This window comes from Etheostoma spectabile, chromosome 18 (assembly GCF_008692095.1).
Source record: "Etheostoma spectabile isolate EspeVRDwgs_2016 chromosome 18, UIUC_Espe_1.0, whole genome shotgun sequence".
Classification (NCBI taxonomy): Eukaryota; Metazoa; Chordata; class Actinopteri; order Perciformes; family Percidae; genus Etheostoma; species Etheostoma spectabile.
The window spans coordinates 1,104,856-1,110,294 of NC_045750.1; the positions used below are offsets into that span (position 1 = coordinate 1,104,856).

Genomic DNA, 5,439 nt, shown 5'->3' on the forward strand with positions numbered 1-5,439 from the left:
GATTAACTGAGTCAAATAATACAATTTTAATGCTATAAAATCTCCTGCACTTAGTGATACCAGATATTCGTCTAAAACTCTGGAATCACCTGACCTGGTATTAATTGGACATTGCAATTTGGGATCTGTATGCATGTGTGTGTCCTTTTGTGATATTTTTGGGGTATCAGTTTGTCTATATGTATTTTTTTATTTTTTTTATTTTTTAATCAGGACCTTGAGTCTGTCAAAAAGATTAATCATTCCAACTAAACACGTCACATTTGGTCTTTTCACTGATTTTTGCTTCCTTTCTGACTTCAAGGTACTAATGGATAAAAAGAGCTTCTACCGCTGGATACATCATCATCCCACAATCACCTCAAAGACCTCGAATTACTGCAAAGTATCTAGAAAAAAAAAACAACCAAAGACGACATGGAGGATGAAACTGCAAGTCTGTGGTGGTCTGGGGGTGCGGTGGTTTTTAACCTCCAAGGGCGTAGGTTTGGTTTCAGAGTGGAAAAGATCAATGAAGTCAGCCAAAAAAATAACGCAAGTTCCTAGGTTATTGTATACCTTTACAAATCTAGAAAATAATGTTAAGCATTTGTCCTTCAGGCCACTGTAAAACTGATTTCCTTTGATTTATTGGCAAGAATATTTGCTAAACTTGGCTTTAAACTGTTTTTTACTCAAATTAAAAGCATGCAGAGGAAGTCACAAGCTTTGTTCAGCCCAGAGTAGTGTCAGTGCAGTTCTCTTCTCATGCTGCATACGACCAAAAACCCTAACCAGGGCAGAAGGTCTGCATATCAACTAGAGCGATGATATGATAGGCATATCATATATTCCCACTCTTCTCTCAATGAGGGACCCGTTTTAGTAAATTAAACTTTAAAAGGATTATTAAAAGTGTGGGGTCCCTCTTGCATACAGTGGAAATTACGCCCTTGAAAATAGCTACATATTCCCCAAATCCAAATGGCGCCAATGTTTTTAAAAGTAATACGCAAATGTAAGTCTGGTGTGTCCATGTTTTCTTTTCAATGAGGACTGACTAAAAAAAGAAAGCTGGCAATGCATTAAACACTGCATTTGCTGTTAGTTAACGCTTAAAAAGCTGGGAAATGACTGCGTGTTGAGCGTTATTTCTCCTCAGAACCACTGCTACGTTGAGTCTAAAGCCTCTTGACAGTTGATTATAACGACTGTGTTGGTGCAGAAAACCTGACCAGCAACAGGAGAAAGTCCCCTTTATGTTGGAGCTCTTTCAGTTCAGCTGAAAAGTAGTAGCATGCGTTGGTTTTTACTTACTCTTTTTCATGTCTTTTCCTAAAGATTTGTTTCATCACTGGAGTCTAGTCTCAGCCATTCCTTTCTCTTTCTCTAGTCAGGTTATTCGAGCCTGAGCAAAGTTTTATGCAATGGAAGTGTGTGGTTGTGTGTGTTTGTGTTGTGTGTGTGTGTGTGTGTGTGTGTGTAGGGGGGGGTTACTGCTTAACCCTCATGTTGTTCTTGGGTTAAATTGCGCGGTTGTCCTATATCAATGTTCTTTTTATTCCCCAAAATACATGATTGATTCCACCCAACGCTCTTTGCCAAGTACAAATCTCACTTTCATCATTTATGGGCGTCTTATTCATTTTCATATCATTTGAAAAAAAAATATTTGCATTTAGACATTTTAAATAGCTTTACATCTATTTCCTAACTGCTAATTCACCGTTAGTCCTAACTTTGAACAGCAAGTTAAGATTTAAGCGCCTCTATGTTCCTGCTTGTGTAGAGCTACGTGACACATCAAACTATCGATGAGGGACCGCCGAGTTAAATCAGTTGACAAAAGGAGCGTCTGGGTGTGTGCCACTGGTGTGCGTGTGTGCTGTGTGTGTGTGTGTGTTGTGCGTGTGTGTCGCCTCGCCCCCGCATTTGGCGACTGTGGAGTGTCAATTTCGGACCCTGCACACAGGGTAGAATGATATAAAAGGAGAAACTATCAACAGAAATAAATGATCACAATTTACAAATCATTGGAAAAATAAGTCGGTAACGCTTCAGAATTTCGATGCCGAATCTTTGGGATTAGTCGTCCAGCCTCTAGTATCAATGGATAAGAGCTGGACCGGTATTCATATTACAATACCACGGAGTTGAGCATCCGTCGTAGACAAACCCCTGACATTAAAACGTATGTATCAACAGCGACGGGTACAGAGTCTCTCTCCAGGCAAAACGGTGTCACGGCAGATATGAGTGGGATTACACAAACTACGGGATCAGACAATGCCCCCCCCCCCCCCCCCCCTCTAACCTAACAAAATGGTGGAAAAAACAGCCTTGGGGATTAGAGCAGCGTTAGCTCTCCAGAATTATGATGAAACCCCGGTAATAGAGGAATCCAATCTGCATGCAGGCGGCTTCATAATCATAATCCTCCACCTCTCTGGCCCTCGTCCCACCAGGCGGATGCTTCTCTCATCGCTATGCCAACATTACATCTCCCAAATACAAGACGTGCCTGAGAGCCGTATTGTCTCATTAATGGATATGAAAAAAAAAAAAAAGGGAGGAGGAGGGGGGTTTTTATAGCAATTTAGCAACACATTATGTATCTGTCCCACTAGAATTGTTCTGTTGAACCAAAAAGTAATTTCAGGCAGATAACTTCTCCCCCCAAAAAATAGTTGAGATATTGAGCCAGATACCAGTTATATCGTGGGCTCTACTGTGTCGCCGTGTGGTCGTTACCCACAAACCACCTCCAGCCACTGAGGGGAAAGGACCATCTAGAGCACACGTGTCAAACTCAAGGCCCGCGGGCCAAATCCGGCCCCTTGCTAATTTTGACCCGGCCCCTATGTACATTTAAGTTATTATATATATATATATATATATATTATATATATATATATATATATATATAATATATATATATATATATAATATATCATACATACATACATACATACATACACACACCTACTTTTGTCACTTTTCATGTTTTTTTTTTAACCTTTTTATGCTTTTTTTCCAAATGTTTGGCTCTCTTGGACATTTTTGTTTGAGTGAAGGCTATATGGAGACATGCAATAATACAGTCAAAGATATTTGACTTTTCCCATGACATAAAAGCAATAAACTCTCTCTCTGGGCTCTCATTTTCTAGTGTAGCCCTTGGGAAGTTAAGTTTGACACCCTTGATCTAGAGCAGGGTCTTCAACAGGGGTACTGCATGGGGGTCGCGAAAGTTTTGGTTCATTAGACTTTTTTTAATAGTTCCCCCCCCCCCCCCCGCAATTTTTCCACTAATTGAAATGTCTTTAAATCCACATTAACATGAACTCAACACACTGTAGTAAACAGATAAATGGAGGCAGAAGATCTTTCAGTCTCAATGCACCACACGCACTATAGGACCGTTTGATATAAACACATTTTTTACTATATATCATATATAATTAGGGGTCCCCGCTCCATTCTCGCCATCAGTTTGGGGGTCCTTGGCCTGGAAAACATTGAAGACCCCTGATCTAGAGGAATGAGATGAATAATCTAAAACCCACAGCCCACCTGATTGCAGCAGCAGTAATATTCAGTTATGCATATTTAAAATCACAGCGTTTCCTTTATTTTCATGACTATATACTTGTAGATTGTCCCTGAATGCCATCAACCTATGAATTTTCTTACAGCCATTGTGTGGTAAAGTTGGCAAATACATGGAAATCAACCGTTTATCAACAGAAATATTAATTTTCCCCTGAAAAACGCCACACGCTTTTAACGGGATTTTATTTCACAATGTAGGGATTTTAAGTCAACGTCAAAAGAATTAAGAAACAGTGACGACTGCTTGTAACTTTTTTTTTGTGGAATTATTACTAACAAAAAAAGTGTGAAATTACTACTGAAAACATGTCTCATATTCCAGTTTCTTCTTCAAAGTTCATGTATAAAAAATAAAATGGAATTGAAAAACTAATATGTATTCATAGGGCCCTAAATATTTTTGTATGAGTGGGCTGTTTGTTTACATCCTTAAAGTCATATACATAAGATATTTTATAAATTATTTTTCATGAAATTTTATAAAAAATATTTTTTCAATGCAATAATATTTTTAAAAAATTTACTCATGAGATATTTTATAAAATATTTTATTTAATTTTTATAAAACATTTTCATAGATATTTTCCATGAGATAATATTTTAAACATTTTTCATGTGATAATTATTTCATAAAATATTTTTCATGAGACAATATTATAAAAATTTTTTCATGAGACAATACTTTAATAAAATATTCTATAGATATATTCTAAAAAAAAAATTTCATGAGATAATATTTTAAAAAATTTTTAATGAGACATTTATAAATACACCCCCCTCTGTTAAAATACAGGGGCATAGTATACACCCCCCTATGTAAAATACAGGGCATAAGTATACACCCCCCTAGTAAAATACAAGGGTATAATATACACCCCCTATGTTAAAATACAGGGGGCATAAGTATACACCCCCCTATTTTAAAATACAGGGGACATAAGTAACACCCCCCTATGTTAAAATACAGGGGCATAAGTATACACCCCCTATGTTAAATACAGGGGCATAAGTATACACCCCCCTATGTTAAATTCAGGGGCATAGTATACACCCCCCTATGTTAAAATTCAGGGGCATAAGTATACACCCCCCTATGTTAAAATACAGGGGCATAAGTAACCCCCCTATGTTAATTCCCATAAGGCATTTAAATTTTTAAAGGCCAGTTTTTTCATGGATCAGGATACTATGCATCCTGAAAAGTTCCCTTGGCCTTTGGATTAACACACACACCACACACACACACACCACACACACACACACCACACACACACACACACACACACACACACCTCTTTCGATTAGATCTCTCATCATCTCTCAATGCAAATCGAACCAGCTATTAACTAACTGAAATAAAACCATGCCAATCTCTATGCACGGTGATTAGTGGCATTTTAAAGGCCAAGGAAACTTTATCCATGAAATAACTGGCCTTTAAAAATAAAAATCTGCCTCTATAGGAATTTAACATAGGGGGGTGTATACTTATGCCCCCTGTATTTTAACATAGGGGGGTGTATACTTATGCCCCTGTATTTTAACATAGGGTGTGTATACTTATGCCCCCTGTATTTTAACATAGGGTGTGTATACTTATGTCCCTGTATTTTAACATAGGGGGATGTATACTTATGCCCCTGTATTTTAACATAGGGGGTGTATACTTATGTCCCTGTATTTTAACATAGGGGGGTGTATACTTTGTGCCCTGTATTTTAACATTTATGATACATTAGTCTTCACAAAGAAAATTGGTGTCCTTAAAAGGTTGGATTTTCCTACATTTTTTAATTAAGGCTTAAGAAATTTCCAAATTATGTTTTTTTTTATTCCTCTTTATATCGT

At 37.4% G+C, this 5,439-nt stretch overlaps 1 long non-coding RNA gene across 1 annotated transcript in view; it reads right to left on the reverse strand.

The window, feature by feature from the left end:
* Nucleotides 1-3,049: 3,049 nt before the first annotated feature.
* LOC116706302 (uncharacterized) overlaps nucleotides 3,050-5,439 on the reverse strand; it is a 14,315-nt gene continuing 11,925 nt past the window's right edge. Inside the window, exon 3 of the long non-coding RNA XR_004336196.1 lies at nucleotides 3,050-3,123. This is a non-coding gene — a long non-coding RNA (uncharacterized LOC116706302). The remainder of the gene's footprint in view (nucleotides 3,124-5,439) is intronic.